This window comes from Capra hircus, chromosome 28 (genome assembly GCF_001704415.2).
Source record: "Capra hircus breed San Clemente chromosome 28, ASM170441v1, whole genome shotgun sequence".
Classification (NCBI taxonomy): Eukaryota; Metazoa; Chordata; class Mammalia; order Artiodactyla; family Bovidae; genus Capra; species Capra hircus.
This window is the reverse complement of record NC_030835.1, coordinates 27,750,680-27,769,467: the sequence shown is the minus strand read 5'-3', so window position 1 is coordinate 27,769,467 and position 18,788 is coordinate 27,750,680. Positions and strand designations below refer to the sequence as shown.

Below are 18,788 nucleotides of genomic sequence, written 5' to 3'. Positions count from 1 at the left end.
ATTATCGGATATCACCACCTCTTCCTGAATTTATTTACAGGCACTTGTTAAATTGAATTAAATTTTAATGAATTAATACCACTGGCAAAGTTACATGGTGTATTAGTTTCCTGGGGCTGCTGTAACTGGGTGGCTTAACCAACAGAAGTGTGTTGTCTCACAGTTTTGGAGGCTAAAAGTTCCAACTCAAGGTATTGTCAGGGTTGATTCCTTCCTACGGGTGTGAGGGAGAATCTGTTCCTTGCCTGTCTCCTAGCGTCTGGTGGCCCTGAGCATTCCTAGACTTGTAGATAATGCCCTCCCTGTGTCTCCGATGGTCTTCCCTTTGGACATGTCTGTCTCTGGGTATAAATTTCCCCTTGTGAAATTACATCAATCATAGTGGACTGGATCCTATCCTAGTGACCTCATTTAATCTGATCACCTTTGTGAAGTCCCTATCTCCAAATAAGATCACAACCTGAGGTCCCAGGGAGTTAGGACTTCAATATTTTTGTTCTGGGGGACATGACTCCACACGTAACACAGAGTATCCTAAGTAGTAATATATATGCTGAGAAAATATACAGGCAGCTGTACCAGCAGGATTCAAACTAAGAATGATCAAAACTTGAATCTTAGAAAATGACATCTTCAGTTGTTCAGTGTTCATTGGAGCGGAAACCAAGTCAGCCATTACCCTTCACCTCTGCTTGGGATCAAGAAGGGGTACGGGGGTGTAAGAGTAGGGGAGAGGGAATGGGGAAGCCTGCAAAATTACCTGGATCGTGGTCCAGAAAGAGCCCTGGGGAAAAGTCACACAAAGGCTTTTAGCCTGGCTGTTGCAGCTAGGAATCCAAAAAACATTTCTCCACCAAGGTCTGAAGCACCCTTTCCTTCCTTTGCCCTGTACCTATGGAGCAGGTTGGAGGTATGGTCCACGAAGGGGCTGGCATTCTTTCAGCCTTAGGAAATGTGAAGCTAACCACTGGGTCAGGACGAACCATGCAAGCCCTCAACACAAGGTGCTTCTCTCTCAGCACTAAAGCACCTGGCAAGGCAAATGTGTTCTCAGAGGTGAGCAGTAGATCCCCAAAGACTTTTTTTGAAAATGCATAGGAAGCAGATGCATGGGCTCTCAAGTACAGAAGTATCTGCCAGAAGATCTATCAAAAGAGAAGGTCAAAATAGAAAAAAGTTGGGCAACTGGTTGACCAGACATCTTGGAACAGTGATTATTAAACTGTGACCAGTGAAATTTGTTGACTAGTTGCCATTTCAGTGGATGAAAACTGATCGTGATTTAATTTGTAGGCATAAGGGGGTCCCTAAATTTTAGTCTTCATAAATTCAATGTAGTACATTATAAGTTTATAGAGGCTGCTAATTCATTACTCTGCTAACAATTCTGGCTCCCAATGCTTGGCAATACTGCAAGCTCCAGCACAAGCTCACATTCACTTGGATGGAATTCCCACAAGTGTTGAGAAGGATCCTTTTTTGTCAGTGTATTATCCACGTTGTCTTGAGTTGGTTGATTGTGCTTTTTAAATTGCTGCTATTCTTGTTTTCTAATTGCAAATGGCTGTGGTTTTGTCATATCTTATTAATTTAGTTGGTCGTCAGTAGTTTGTTAAACCTTACTGTGTGTAATCGTGCATACCGTACCAAGAGTATTTTTGGCCTATAATTATCTAATAACTAGGCTTTAAGGCACAATATATTGTGGTTCAAATGTGAGTCAACCAGACCATTATTTCTAAAGCATATTATATATAGATAAATAGATATGTACACATATATGTGTATTTATAAATATATATGTACATATAATGGAGAAGGCAATGGCACCCCACTCCAGTACTCTTGCCTGGAAAATCTCGTGGACGGGGGAGCCTGGAAGGCTAGAGTCCATGGGGTTGCTAAGAGTCGGACACGACTGAGCCACTTCACTTTCACTTTTCACTTTCATGCATTGGAGAAGGAAACGGCAACCCACTCCAGTGTTCTTGCCTGGAGAATCCCAGCCAATCCCTGGTTGGCTGCCGTCTATGGGGTCGCACAGAGCTGGACACAACTGAAGCGACTTAGCAGCAGCAGCAGCAGCAGCAGCAGCAGCAGCAGCATGTACATATAAATGATGTAATTTAAAGTGTTTGTAAACATACACATGTAGTTGTTGTTTAGTCACTCATTTGTGTCCAACTCTTTGCAATCCCATGGACTATAGCCCATCAGGCTCTTCAGCCCGTTAGATTCTCCCAGCAAGAATACTGGAGTGGGTTGCCATTCCCTCCTCCAGCGGATCTTCCTGACCCAGTGATCGAATCTGCATCTCCTGCAGTGGCAGGCGGAAATTTTACCACTGAGCCACCAGGGAAGCACACATATGTAGTATATTTATATATTAAATAGTCTCTCCAAATATTCCCCCCAAATTTCCTGCACAGTGGAATTTTGGTGGTAAATATTTGTGCTCTTTATATAACTTTATATAGATTCCAACATGCTATCAAGGTAGTATAATTATTGGGTTATTTCTATGGTTGTAGGGCATGTTTTACAATGGAATATCATTACGTACGACTCTTCTCTTATATGATAAATAATAGGTTTTTATAAATTATAAGCAATTGATTAGCTACATTTTCATATTTTGTCCCCCAGATTATGGGAGACCATGCCTTGCTTTTGTAAGTTTGCTCCCTGTTGTTGTTCAGCTGCTCAATTGTGTCTGACTCTGTGACCCATGGACTGCAGCATGCCAGGCTTCCCTGTCCTTCACCATCTCCCAGAGCTTGCTCAAACTCATGTCCATCGAGTCTGTGATGCCATCCAAACATCTCATCCTCTGTCGTCCCCTTCTCCTCCTGCCTTCAACCTTTCCCAGCATCAGGGTCTTTCCCAAGTCAGTTCTTCGCATCAGGTGGTCAAAGTAATGGTGCTTCAGCTTCAGAATAAGTCCCTCCAATGATTATTCAGGATTGATTTTCTTTAGGATCGACTGGTTGGATCTCCTTGCAGTCCAAGGGACTCTCAAGAGTCTTCTACAACACCACAGCTCAAAAGCATCAATTCTTTGGCACTCAGCCTTCTTTATGGTCCAGTTCTCACATTCATACATGACTACTGGAAAAATCATAGCTTTGACTTTATGGACCTTTGTAGGCAAAGTAATGTCTCTGCTTTTTAATATGCTGTCTAGGATTGTCATAGCTTTGCTTTCAAGGAGCAAGGGCCTTTTAATTTCATGACAGCAGTCACCATCTGCAGTGATTTTGGAGCCCAAGAAAGTAAAGTCTGTCACTGTTTCCATTGTTTCCACATCTATTTGCCATGAAGTGATGGGACCAGATGCCATGATCTTAGTTTTCTGAATGTTGAGGTTTAAGCCAACTTTTTCACTCTCCTCTTTCACTTTCATCAAGAGGCTCTTTAGCTCCTCTTTACTCTCTGCCATAAGGGTGGTGTCATCTGCATATCTGAGGTTATTGATATTTCTCCCGGCAATCTTGATTCCAGTTTGTGCTTCATCCAGCCCAGCATTTTGCATGATGTACTCTGCATATAAATTGCATAAGACAGTGACAATATACAGCCTTGGTGTACTCCTTTTCCAATTTGGAACCAGTCCATTGTTCCATGTCTGGTTATAACTGTTGCTTCTTGACCTGCATATAGGTTTCTCAGGAAGCAGGTAAAGTGGTCTGGTATGCCCATCTCTTTAAGAATTTTTCACAGTTTGTTGTTATCCACACAGTAAACGTTCCCTATAAGGACCCATATCCAATGGATCAGAGTATCTGAACCTTTGGCTCTTACATGGGACAACAGCTTAACAACAGTTACTGGAATCTGGATGTATAATAAAGTAAAGCAGCTAATAGCAAGGGTTCATTCAAATCCTGACCGTACACTCATGGTGCAACCACAAGAAACCTTTTTAGCCCTCTCGAGTTTCAACTTCCTCATCTGTAAACTGAGGAAATAATCTACCTTTCAAGGTTGTTACCAACTTAAATGAGATGCAGTATATAAAATGCTTAGCTCAGGGTTTGGTGTAGGAAATGGAATAGGAAATGGCAACCCACTCCAGTAGTCTTGCCTGGAAAATTCCACAGACAGAGGAATCTGTTGGGCTACAGTCCATAGAGTCGCAAAGAGTCAGACACAACTGAGTGACTGAGCATGCGTACACACAAGTGCTCAAAAAGGGCAATTGTCTTATTGCTGGGGTTACTATCATTACTAACTCATAAGCCAGGATGGGCTACATCATCCTGCCATTAACACACAACACCAGTCTTAGTGGTTTACAGGAACAAAGATTGACTTCTTGAATTCATTGCATATCCTCTGAAGGTCTGCTATGCCTTTGCTCCAAGTCCCTTTTTCTCCGGAACCCAACCTGGAACATTGCTAGCCTTTGGGACAGAGGAAAAAGAGAGGAAAAAAAAACAAACACTGCTGGCTCTTAAAGCCTTTGCCTAGGAATTATGCATCATTCTGACTCATGTTTCATTAGCTAAAGCATCCTGGCCACTTGCATATTTAACATGGTAGAAATGTATAACTGCCCTGCAAAAAAAGTTTGTTGTTATTTAAGTTGCTAAGTTGTGTCCTACTCTTTTGAGACCCCACGGACTGTAGACCGCCAGGCTCCTTTGTCCTTGGGATTTCCCAGGCAAGAATACTAGAGTGGGTTGCCATTTCCTTCTCCAGGGGATCTTTCTGACGCAGGGATTGAACCCCTGTCTCCCACATTACATGCAGATTCTTTACTGCTGAGCCATCAGGAAAGCCCCACAGAAAATGCACCACAAGGAAACTGGAACATTTGGTGAGCAGTAATACCATCAACCATAAAATCAATTACTAACTTACTAAGGGTATAATCTTTAGCCCCACTATCTTTGAGAGTCCACCCAGCTTAACTAGTAGAGTCAAAAGCCCCTACTAGTGTAATCCAAATGTAAGATCTAAAAAGATCCTTCATTTAAGGCAACTGTATGTTTCTCTCTTATGCACATATCCAAGTATGAAACAATTTCAGCTACTGCCTCACAACAGCGCAGTGATTCTAGGCCATCCTCACTGCTGCAGCTCTGCTGTGCTCTGCTTAGTTGCTCAGTCGTGTCTGACTGTTTTAGACCCCATGGACCCTGCCAGGCTCTTCTGTCCGTGGGGTTTCTCCAGGCAAGAATAGTGGAGTGGGTAGCCATTTTCTTCTCCAGGGAATCTTCCCAACCCAGGGATCCAACCCAGGTCTCTTGAATTGCTGGCAGATTCTTTACCATCTGAGCCACCAGGGAAGCCCATCCTCACGGCTACAACTTCGTTTTCAGCCAGAGTCTCCCCATGCTGAAGCTGCTCCACTATTGTAACCAATGTCAGGTGCTCCACAGTATCCATCCGCATTATTCTTCCAATCTGGATTTACTTCTTTCCTCTCTTGCTTCCTGAAGTAGCAGATCTTATTGAAACATAAAAGTCCCAAAGGAATTAAATGATAGGGAGGGGAAGCCATTAAAAAAGGTAATGCAGCTTCCTTAGAGCTGAACTTCTATAAGCAGATTAATGTCATTCTCAGGAACTTTGTTTCCACTTCCACCATGGACCTCTGGTGAGCTAGACTGGCAGCTGAACTCTGGGCCTGCACACAACCAAGTCAATGCACAAACTGAGGATGAGTGGCCAGTAACTCAAGGGAAGGATTTACAGATGAGAAAGCTGGAGGATGCTAATGAGCCAGAGAGCAGATCCATATCTAGAGCAAATCAAAATTGGCAGGGTTTTCTGTTTTTAATTTTGGCTGCATCAGGTCTTGGCTGCAGGGCCTTCATTGCATCATGCGGGATCTTTTGTCGCAGTGCACGAACTCGCTTAGTTGTGGTGTGTGGGGTCAGTAGTTGCTCTGCATGGGCTTAGTTGACCTGTGGCATGTGGGATCCTAGTTCCTTGACTGAGGATCCAACCTGCATCCCCTGCATTGCAAGGCAGATTCTTAACCACTGGACCACCAGGGAAGTTCTAAAATTTGGGTGTAAATCATTCATCAAATCAAAAAACATGAAGATGCCTCCCCCAAAGGCCACTCAGATACAGATCAGCATTTAAAGATTGATAACTTGGGGGTCTGACATTTCCCAGACATGGATGACTGAGGAAGATGAACAGATTCAATTCTCTAAAATTCACAAGCAGTCTCGGCAAGCATGGCAAACCAAATGAAGACCCCACAGGAGGTCTCATGTTGGCCCTGTTTTGAGGTTTCTCATACTCCTTTAATGTATGAGGTTGAGACCCACTGAGATAAAGACATGTAGGCAGTGAGTGAAGCCCTGTCCCCACCTCCATGTGGGAGCTTTCCCAGACTATAGCTGTTCCTCTGCTACCTTCAGAAACCATGCCACAGCTCCATGCCCCCTGCTGTATTATTTATTTAATGCTTCTAATATTGAACTGGTCCTTTTAAACTGAACCTAACTTAACCTTTTTCCTAAACAATACCAGCTGTGAACTCACAGCTATGATGTGCTAATTATTTTTGTCCAATATACATCACATTTAAAAAACTATTTAAAACTTTTTAAAATTCATGAACCCTTAAAATCACTGGTATCCCACCAGTGATGTGCACACTGAACTCAGGAGGTCAACTCTACAACCTGCTGCCCCTGCCCATGTAGCCGGCTTACCTGGGTCTTTGTGAGGATGGTCATTCCTTTGACCTTTCTCCCATTCTTTCTTTATCCATAACCCATAGACAAACCAGGATTTATTTTTTTTTTAATTCAAAAGTACATCAGGGAATGATTTAACAACTTCGCCTTCTCTGGTAGACTTCTGTATTTTTATTTTTTTGAATGTTTAGTTCATCCGAATACCACATGTATATTGGGAGATTCTCTAACACCTTAGTCCATTTCACCACAAAACTGATGATAGAAACTCACTTTACCAGCCTCCCTTGCAGCTAGCACACAGCCATTTATTTTAGACTCTGCTCGTCTGATGGTGAATTCAAAATTTGATTATACAAAGAAGTGCCACTTAAAGCACATCTATAGAAGGTGGCAGATACATCCAGTCCCTCACCTTATCAAGTTCACCATCTAATGTGTCTTAAATAGATATAATCAGACAATTGCAATGCAGTGAGACAGCTACTTTAATTAGGGTATCTACAGAACACTCAGTGCAGAGGCTTGCAGGTAAAATTATCAGGGAAGTGATGTTTGGTCTGACTCATGAAAGATGGGGTTTCCCAAGAGGATAAGGAAGATGACACAGTAAATGTTACATATTATTATCATCATTTACCAGGTTTAAGTCAGATAGACATTGACTCAAGTCACAGCTCTACTGGGAACATCAGTTTCCTCAGTTACAATCTTACCCCATTTGGTACAGCAAAGAATAGATAAGATTTAAGTATCAGTTCAGTTCAGTTCAGCTGCTCAGTCATGTCTGACTCTTTGCAACCCCATGAATCACAGCACACCAGGCCTCCCTGTCCATCACCAACTCCCAGAGTTCACTCAAACTCACGTCCATTGAGTCAGTGATACCATCCAGCCATCTCATCCTCTGTCATCCCCTTTTCCTCCTGCCCCTAATCCCTCCCAGCATCAGAGTCTTTTCCAATGAGTCAACTCTTCGCATGAGGTGGCCAAAGTACTGGAGTTTCAGCTTTAGCATCATTCCTTCCAAAGAACACCAAGGGCTGATCTCTTTTATACTTAAGTATAATACTTAATACTGGACACACAGTTTGGTTCTTCATAAATGCTTTTTCTCTTCTCATCTCTAATATTTGTTTTTTTGGAATGTCCTTCTTTTCTCTATTTCTATTCTAGAAGAAACTCCTATCTATTGTTCAAGTTCTACTTGAAACATTGCCTGTACTATGAAGCTATTATTTACCTAAAAGACATAATCTTCTTTCTTTGAAACACTGTTGAAGTTCATCTTGACCTCCATAATGCTTGGCTCATCGTTGACCCATATTTGATGAAATTAATTAAATTGTCCCCCATTCTGGTCCCTGTTTCTAGCCTTAACGTCTGCTTGTTTTTCTCTTTAATTCTTATTCTTTGCCTAGCCAGCATTATGACCACACCAAGGTAAGGCTCTGACTTTTTTTTTTTTTTTAATCTTGTCTGGTGTTCTGGACAACTGAATTACCATATGTCTTTGATCTAAGGGTTCTGTGTGTGCCTCCACTCTGGGTCAGTCCTGTTACACATTTGTCTTCCTTTCTATTTGGTATACATATCTACTGAGCCCCTTCTAATGATCTGACAGGGTCATAGGCCCTGGAGATGTGCCAGTGAATAAAACAGATTTGTTCCTTGTCCCTGCTTTCAAGGAGCTTACCATCCAGTTGAGGGAGTCAGTCAACAAATAATACCACAATGACAACTATGTAATGATGCTGTAATAGAAAAACACAGACAGGCTTGTTATAGGTCCAGTCTGTTGTTTATCTTCCCTCACCTAACCTCTCTTCCTACCTTTTTGTCCTCTCCACTCTCATCCCAATGTCTGTATGTTTAAATTGTTATTCTTTAAGGCCTAGATCCAATGCCATCTTCTCATGAACATAAGACAGAGAAAGAAGTATGTACCCAGTAAGCATACAAATAGATATTTATGTGCATCTTCTCACCCATGCCACAAGCTCCTGAGGGCAAGGCTTCACACACTTTATCTTAATAGTCCAAGAGCTAAGCCAGCAAGAGAAGTACACATCAGCTCCTGTGAAACAAACAAAAGGTCCTCTCCCCAATCCTCATAGACTATACTTAGAGAACCGTCATCCATACTCTTTGTAGGAAATCCTGTTCTGCTCCTGCCTCCATTCAGGAATGTAACCTTAGACAAAAGGTAAACAAATACTCGAAGTCCAGAAATGACAAGAACTTGGAACATTCTACATCTCGAGTCCCATGGTAACTAAGGTTGTGCACCACGAACACTGCCATGAGAGTTTCTTAATCTGGAAGGCCTGACCATTTTTTTCATATTGTTAATTCTGTTATTCTGGACCGAATAAATGGTTACCTGGATCACAAGCTGCTGAACAATATGCTGCACTTCTAAACCCACCACTTGATTGCATGCTGCGCTGTGCTCAGTTGTTCAGGCACGTCTGACTCTTTGTGACCCCATAGACTGTAGCCCTCCAGGTTCCTCTGTCTATGGGATTTCCCAGATATGAACAGTGAAGTGAGTTGCCATTTCCTCCTCCATCGACTCTTCCTCGACCCAGGGATTGAACCCGTGGCTCTTGCATCTCCTGCATAGGCAGGCAAATTCTTTACCACTAGTGCCACCTGGTTATCATCAATATTAGAATCATGAATATTACGCTTTGCCAACTGAACATCTGAAGTTGTTTATGGGAGCCCTGGCCCAGGTCAGCACTTGGTGCTGTCAGCAAATAAGCAGAAACTTCCAGTACATTGGGCTGGGGTACACAGATATTTACTCCTCTGTTTGCACAGCTTGCCACATTCCATCTACTCTTGGTTTTCATGTAAGATGCCATGTGTGGTGCTGTGAGGGATGCTGGATGTGCATGCCTCTGTTTATTTGGGGAATGTAAGAGCTGTGGGGTTTTAATTACCCTGAGCCGGTAGAGATCAATTTGATAAACAAACATATTAGTAAAGAAAAAAGAAAAAACAAGCATTCTTTTGCTGTCAGAGGATGGCAACTTGAAATCATAGCATCTTAGAGCTGTAGAGCTGGAAGAAACAGTAGAGATTAGGGAGGTCAAGCCCCTCATTTTGCAAATTAGGAAACTGAGCCCCAAAAGATAAAATAGCTGGAACAGTGTCTAAGAACTTGGGTTCTGCTATGAGACAGACTTTGCTCAGATCCCAAGCCCATAACTTATCAAATGATGTTGGCAAGCCACTCGACATTTCTGGAACTCAGTGTCCTCATCTGGAAAATGGTGATGATGGTAGACTCAGGAGGATTAAATGGGATGATGCATTAAAGTGCTCAGCACAGTACGTGACATAGTGAATAATTAATCATGCTAACTTTTATCATTATCAGCCTCATCATCAGCACCATTGTTAGTTACCACCACAGATTGTTAGTTATAGTGCTCTTGCTTAAATTAATACTCTCTTCCACATACCTGGGTTTGTTTTATACATATACATGTCTTTAATTATTGGGACTTCCCTTGTGGCCCCATGGTTAAGAGTCTGCCTGCCAATGCAGGGAACACAGGTTTGATCCCTGGTCCAGGAGGATCCCACACACCACAGAGCAACTGAGCCTGCGTGCTTCAACTCCTGAGCCGGCGCTCTAGAGCCCATGCTCCAAACAAGAGAAGCCCTACAGGGGAAGCCTGTGCCCCGCAGCTAGACAGCAGCACCCACTCACCGTGAGAGAAAGCCTGAGGGCAGCCACAAAGACCCAGCACAGCTAAAGATACATACATTTTTAAAAACTAAAAAGAAGAAGTAGTTTTATAAGTCTTGTCCCAGTAATCATATGGTCCAAATTAATTTCCAAATCAAGTTTTACCTTACTTCAGTGTTCTCCAGGGCTCGCTAACTCTTTCAAGAATTGTATATTCTACATTGTTGTGGTTCTGGAAATGTAGTTCACTTAGCATAAATATATGCTTGTCCTAAATGTGTAGTCACTCAAGAACGATTAATGATTTACCAAGATGTTTTACTTTGAAGAGGACAGAATCTCTTAGGATATTTGACTAGAATTCTTTTACCCTTCCCTAAGGCCCCAAAGTAACAAAACACGATGTTTTTTGTGGCTTGATCTAAATAGATAATCCGTGACTCAGAAAAAGATGATTTCAGAGCATGACATGCAAATGCAGAATTAATGGATGTTTGTTTAAAATCTGGGCCCTTTTCCTTGACTAAATTTACTATAATTAGAAGACTGGCCGTTCTCACAAGGGGTTACAAACACACCATTGGCAATGTCGTATATGAGATGCCAGAAAAAAAGATTAATACTCTTTATTGAGTGGCTGAAAACTGTCAGCACCCAACACAACTTGCTGTCTCAAAAAATGAGATTCCAGAGGAGGAAAACACTGGGAATTTGGATGATGAATAATACCCAGGAGGAGAGAATGCTGTAGTAGATCTTCTGTGGGCTGGTGGGAGATGAGAATGATGTGATAGTCTAATCTAGAATGATAGGGTGCTTCCATGCAGATTCAAGTTTTGTGTGGCTCAAAGCTTATATAATTGAAGGCAGCCTCTGTACATAAATGAATATAAAATTATGAATAAAAAAACTACTGGGGTGTTTCCCAGGGTCTTAGAAAGGACCCCTGAAGCTTAAGCTTCATTAACTTCATAGTATCTTTGGGCTTTGGTGCTTGATAGTTTATACCATTTTCACATGGATGTACTAAATTGATTAAGAGCTTTAGGGGTTAAGGACCATGGTTTGACTCCTGGATTGACCATTTATAGCTGTGTCATCTTGAGCAAGTGTCTTAAATTCTCTGATCCTCACTTTCCCCAACCTATAAAAGAAAAAAGAGTAATGTCAACTTTACAGGTTTTGCAAATATTTTAACCCATGAAAAACACTTAAAGAAGTAGGATGGACTTCCCTCGTGGCCCTATGCTTGAGAGTCTGCCTGCCATTGTGGGGAACACGGGAAGATTCCACATGCTGGAGGGCGAAGCAATCTGTGTGCCACAGCTACCAAGCCCGCACACTCTGGAGCCCGTGCTCTGCAACGAGAGAAGCCACTGCAAGGACAAGCTGTTGCACAGCATCCAAGAGTGGCCCCCACTCACCACAACTAGAGAAAGCCCATGCACAGCAATGCAGGCCCAGTGCAGCCAAGAACAAATAAAATTTATATTTTTAAAGAAGTGTCTACCATATAGAAAGAGCTTTATTTCCTATACTTCTTATTCAATCTGCATCTTAGTTCTGTGAATATTTATTCAGAAAATGAGGTTTTCTCCTTAAAACTCAACTCTTGATTTGGCAGGAATTATGATTCTCTAAGTCCATGTCTCTTGTTTCTCTTTTCTAATGCCTACCTTGTCCTCTTAATCTGTTTTACCCAAAAAAATGAGTATGGGGCAGAATGAGAAATGGAATTCAAATCAGCTTCCCCATAAAAAAGATAAAGACATTAGTGTTTCAAGCAGTTAATCCATTTCCTCTAGGCCAACTCTTCTATATCAGCTGTTGCTTTCATGTAATGGTCACTGACAGTGGGGGTTGGGGGTTGGGCAGTGGGGAAGTGTGGATGCAGGCACAGATACCTGGGCCTCTCATCTTATTTCCTCCTTTATCTGGTGAAGAAGCAGGAACATGAGATGTTTGACTGGGTGAAGCACAAGCTGGAATCAAGATTGCCGGGAGAACTATCAATAACCTCAGATACGCTGATGATACCACCTTTTGTAGAAAGCAAAGAACTAAAGAGCCTCTTGATGAAAGTGAAAGAGGAAGGTGAAAAAGTTGGCTTAAAGCTCAATATTCAGAAAACTAGGATCATGGCATCACTTCATGGGAAATAGATGGGGAAACAATGGAAACAGTGAGAGACTTTATTTTGGGGGGCTCCAAAATCACTGCAGATGGTAACTTCAACCATGAAATTAAAAGATGCTCACTCCTTGGAAGAAAAGCTATGACCAACCTAGACAGCATATTAAAAAGCAGAGACATTACTTTACCAACAAAGATCCGTCTAGTCAAGGCTATGGTGTTTCCAGTAGTCATGTATGGATGTGAGAGTTGGACTATAAAGAAAGCTGAGTGCTGAAGAATTGATGCTTTTGAACTGTGGTGTTGGAGAAGACTCTTGAGAGTTCCTTGGACAGGAAGGAGATCCAACCTGTCCATCCTAAAGGAGATCAGTCCTGAATATTCATTGGCGGGACTGATGCTGAAGCTGAAACTCTAATACTTTGGCCACCTGATGTGAAAAACTGACACATTGGAAAAGACCCTGATGCTGGGAAAGGTTGAAGGCGGGAGGAGAAGGGTATGACAGAGGATGAGATGGTTGGATGGGTTTCTTGTTGTTGTTGTTTTGGAAAGGTGTTTTATTTTTGTCTTATACGTATATGTTTGCATTAACATATGTATATTTGATATTATGTTTTTATTCACAGATTTCAAATGGAAGAGTTTTGTTATATTTTTTTAGTGATAACAGTGTGTTTCATTTATGTGTGGGGGAAAATCACAGTTACTCTAAATTATTCCTAAGAAGTTTACCATATCCTGGAGAGAAAGTGTGGTGGTTAAAAGCATCTTGGACTTGATGGACATGAGTTTGAGCAAGCTCCAGGAGTCGGTGAAGAATAGGAAAACCTGTGGGGAAACAGTGTCAGACTTTATCTTTGAGGGCTCCAAAATCACTGCAGATGGTGACTGCAACCATTACATTAAAAGACACTTACTCCTTGGAAGGAAAGTTATGACCAACATAGACAGCATATTGAAAAGCAGAGACATTACTTTGCCAACAAAGGTCCTCTAGTCAAGGCTATGGTTTTTTCAGTGGTCATGTATGGATGTGAGAGTTGGACCGTGAAGAAAGCTGAACTCCGAAGAATTGATGTTTTTGAACTGTGGTGTTGGAGAAGACTCTTGAGAGTCCCTTGGACTGCAAGGAGATCCAACCAGTCCATTCTGAAGGAGATCAGCCCTGGGAGTTCTTTGGAAGGAATGATGCTAAAGCTGAAACTCCAGTACTTTGGCCACCTCATGTGAAGAGTTGACTCATTGGAAAAGACTCTGATGCTGGGAGGGATTGGGGGCAGGAGGAAAAGGGGATGACAGAGGATGAGATGGCTGGATGGCATCACCAACTCGATGGACATGAGTTTGAGTGAACTCTGGGAGATGGTGATGGACAGGGAGGCCTGGCGTGCTGCAATTCATGGGGTCACAAAAGGTCAGACACGACTGAGAGACTGAACTCAACTGGAGATTGAGGGGTCATCCAACTCTGCCTTTTCTCCTGGAAATACAGATGATGCCTTCAGGTTTAGAAAACAAGGAGTGAATTTTCCATTGACAAGAACAGCCCTACTTCCTGGGAGAGACGGCCTCCCATTTCTGATTCTGCAGGCAGGAACAAGCTTCAGCTCCGGGATTAGGCTCACAGTATGGATTTGAATTCACTTTTCACTACTTACTACTGGTGAGACCTCAGGCAAGTTAGTTTCAGGAGATAGTAATAGCACCTACTGACTGGATTACTGTGAGTATTACCTAAAATATGTATGTAAGCACTAGCATAATGTGCGGGCAAGACAGAGAGAGAAAAAACAATAAAGACACAGAGAGAGAGAGAGAGAGACCAGAAGAAACTCAAGTATTCAGTTGTTTCTCATAGTATTAAGTGTCCAGGAAAATCCCAAGGGTTAGAGGGCATTCACAGGGCAAAAAACTTCATCTTTATGTGCCAAGACCACCCCTGATCATCTGGCATAGCAGGAAAAACTGTTGTGATCTATTAGTAATGTCTGCCTTGGCCATGGGGCAGAAGGTATTGCACCATACACGGAATACCTGCTACCTCTGGATTCTCTTCTCCTGGAGACTCAGATCATTCATTCAGACTCTGCCACTAGGTAAGGTATGAGGTCACTATTTTAGGGAGCCAACAATCTCAGTGTTCAGAACTAAGAAAATCTTTTGTTTATATAAAATTAAATAGTTATTCATGAGAAGTATACCAAGAAATAGCTCAAGAAAGAAATGGCTCTAAGTTCTGACCTGTTTCCCTTCCTGATGCTTTGTTGCATGTCTACATGGACCCTGTCTAATTCCATTTAATCTCTTCAATTATCAGTGGTCTTTGTGTTAATTCTCTGCTGAGACCAAAAAAGAAAAAAACAAAACCCTTCTGATAGCACTTTTCTACTTTAGCATTTCAATACAGATTGTGTTCATTCTAGTTTGTTGCAGTATCTGGCACTAGCCTTAGTACATAATAGATGCTCAATAAATACCTTTAATGCATTAATAAGAATTCTCTTATGCCAGCTCTCCCATTAGGATGCATGCTTCTAAAGACAGATATGATGTATTACTCATCATTATCTCCCTTGCCCCCATTCCCTCAAGTGATTGGCACAGTGTCTAGTACATGGTAATGACTCTATAAATATTTGTTAAATGAATGAAGTATTAATGGCAGGACTGCCAACCTTCATAGCTTCAAATTTCTTCTGCTATCTGTTCTGGCTTCTTGCTACATAAATCTTTCATATCAGTGCATTACAGTATTTGAGAATTTTCCATTTGAAGAGTTCACCAGAGAATATTCCCCGTAAAGAGGAATGGGCCTTATATTATCTTATTACTCGCTAATTTCATAAGAAGGGCTGTTTGCTGAATTCCCTCAACCTGCTTCCTTCTTGTTTTTCCCTTTCCCTGCTACTCACTATTTGCTTTGCTCTCCAAGAAGCTCCTCATTCTGTGGGAGCCATAGGCAGCCGTTAAGAGCTAAAACTTTTCCTCAGTGAAACATAATCCTTCAGAAAGGAAATATCGCTTCTTCTTGCTCTACTGTAGCAAATCTGTGAAACTTCCATACTGCCCTTTTGGACTGAAGGAATTTCCATTTACGGCATCCTGTAAGCACCTTTATAGATCAGTGACTCAGCAACTGACTTTTAACACCCAATCAATAAATGCTATGTTTCCATTTTCTGTTGGTTAAATTTAAGACAAAGAAATTTCTTCACACTTTTATTCCATTTGCTTCAGTTTCCAAGGCAATTTGTGTTTGAGCAGAAACCAAATGTGCTCTCTGCAGGCAGATGGGTGATAGGGTTTCATTCACCAGGTGCTTTCCTACTACCTATCCACCTACCTACCTATCTATATACCTTCTCATGTTTCTAGTCTTAATTATTTTTTTTGCTCTGCATAAAACTACTTTTTATTTATTTAATCTTATATTTTTGCATTCATCTTTGTGAACTATCTTAAGTCCATTTGAAATGTAGTTTATATGACTCAGTGAATATATATATATATAATGTGTGTGTGTGTGTATATATATATATATATATATATGTTGATATGTTTAGCGCAGACATAGAACCAAGCCTGGATATAGCTCCTGACGCCCAGATGCTTATTAGAGTGTTGCTAGAAGAGTAAGATTTACTTGAGGAACAGTGCAAGGGAGTAGATGGCAAACAGCAGCAAGTATGCAATCGTTTCCTAGAAGGTGATGTTTGAAGGGACATTCAAAACAATCCAGCTGAGGTTGTGAGACTTGTTTGAAGTCACATGAGTATCTAGACTCCTTAGATCTTTTAACTCCAAACTTCATGCTTGTTCTGGGTCCTCGCCCAGCCCTTAGTGTTATGGCTAAAGTATTGGGTTAGACAAAAAGTTCGTTTGTGTTTTTCCATAATATCTTAAGGAAAATTCCAAATGAATTTTTTGGCCAGCCCAACATATAGGAGTCCCTTTAGGCAAGTCACTTAGCAGATATGCAATCATTTGTCATCATAGAACAAAAACCATGTATCCTCTAAAAGTTACCAAAGCAAATATTTATCCTTAATCATAAAGTCCTTCACAACATTTTTTCCTGAGTCTAATGGATATTAGGTTATTATTTTGATTGGCTGAAAGACTTGACTTTGATTCTGAATCAATTTAACATAAAAAAATTTAATATTCATCTCTCCAAGGACTATTTGAAGCAGCTTATGGGAGGAAAAATAAAATTAATAAAACAGTAACCAACAAGAGGCTATGGCCTTGAAAACGTTGGGTAGTACATGACAATAGTTGTCATCTTTGTACTTTAGTCATGGCTCTGGGCTTCTTAGAAACCCAGTCAAAAAGGGAAACACAATTAGTTGCATAATTCATTTTAACTGAGGAGCAGAATCATATTTTCTCAGAAGGCAAGGATTTTTCTTATGTCAAATTCTGAGATCATTTTCTCATAGGAAGCAATATATGGAGGAATGTTTCAATAAAAACTCTCAGTTAAGTCAGGAGCAAAATTTACACAACTTTTTTGTAGCAAATCTAGCACAGAGATCATGATGTTGTCTGCAATTATACACGATAGATTCTGTGAATGACTTAGCAGTCAACTGGGTCGAAGGAAAAAATGTAGGTAATCTAGAGAAAAGGGCAAGCTTCATGAGCCTTAAATTATCTTCCCTCAGTTTTTTTTCACTTCCAGGATTGTGACAGGTTGTAGGTATCACAAAATTTTAAGACCTTTCTCTCTAGCAAGAACACAGAGTCCAATTATCCTGAAGACCATTAATTGAAAGCAAATTTTAAAAAAATATTTATTTATTTATTTGGCTGTGCCAGATCTGAGTTGTGGCATGTGGAATCTAGTTCCCTGACCAGGAATTGAACCTGAGAGCTCTGTATTGGGAGCACAGAGTCTTAGCCACTGGACCACCAGGGAAGTCCCTGAAAGCAAATGTAAAACTTTGACAACATGTAAGCAAATGTTAAATTTGACACTGTCTCATGCAGACTCTCAAGCCTAGCCTTGCCTTGAGTAGTAGGCCTCTACCCAGAGACTAATTATACTTCCTAGTCAGAAAGAAAGTTTATAAGTTCCAAACTGCCTGATGAGGGCTTCCTCAGTTTCCTCATTTATAAAATGGGAATAAGAGTTGCCCATTCACAAAGTTGCTGGTGGGAAGTGATTGTCATAATAATATATGAACATTCTTGGCACCTACCTGGTTCTCAATAAAATGTTGCATGCATGAGTAAATAGGTAGGTTTCAGTTGATAGCATAAATTTCCAATGAATACTAAACATTCAACATCCAAAAGACATAACAAAATCTTTAAAGGACATGTATGCTCTCTCTCCTTTTAACAAATGGTTGTATCGTATATCCAGTCATCTAGAGCAGAAGTTGGCAAACTATATAGCCTTGAAACCAAATCCAGCTTGCTGCTCATTTTTTGGTAAAGGTTTATTGGTGTGACACCATGCCCACTTATTTACATGTAGTCTGTGGCAGCTTTCCAGAAGAGTTGAGTAGTACAACAGAATCAGTTGGCCCACAAAGGCTAAAACAATTACTTCTGACCTTTTACAGGAAAAGTTTGCTGACCTCTGAATAGATCACATGTCCTCTTAGATGCTAAACATCATTTTAAACGCAATACATTCCAAACTAAGATCTTCATCTGGGCGTGTATATTCATGCGCGTGTGTGCACACTTATCCCTTCTCAACTAGATCATCAACTCAAGTACATACTGCTAATGCTCCCATCTCCTGAACCCAGTTAATTAACCATATTCTTTTCCTTTAAAAATGTCACATCCTTTCCACTCCCCTCCTGCTGTTATTCCTCCTGGATTCCAGTTAGACCCCCTGACGCTACCAACATGCCCTGAGATCCATCCTCAACACCACTGCCTGAGCCATTGCTCTAAAAATGCCATTTTTATACTATTATAATCCAGCTCAAGAGTCTATAGCAGCTCCCACTTGCCGTCCACACCAAGTCTGAATTTACTCTGCCTGGCTCCTAAAATAGCCCACAATCTGGCTCCACAGTCCATGTGAAACTTCATGGCCCACCTCTTCCTCTTGTCCAAGCAGCACTCTGGTCTGGCCCATCTCTGCGAGCGTCAGCTTGCTAAATCCCACCTCTGCTCTACACTTTGACCACAAACTCTGTTCTGGGTTGAACTGAGTTTTCCCAGATGCGTACATTGAAGTCTGAATCCCCATACCTCAGAATGTGACCTTGTTTGGAAACAGGGTCATTGCATGTAATTAGTTAAGAGGAGGACATACTGGA

The 18,788-nt window shown here is 41.3% G+C and overlaps 1 non-coding gene across 1 annotated transcript; it reads right to left on the bottom strand.

Annotated features, from left to right (window-relative positions):
• Nucleotides 17,350-17,422, bottom strand: TRNAG-CCC. The gene has a single exon. It is a non-coding gene; the product is annotated as a tRNA-Gly (tRNA).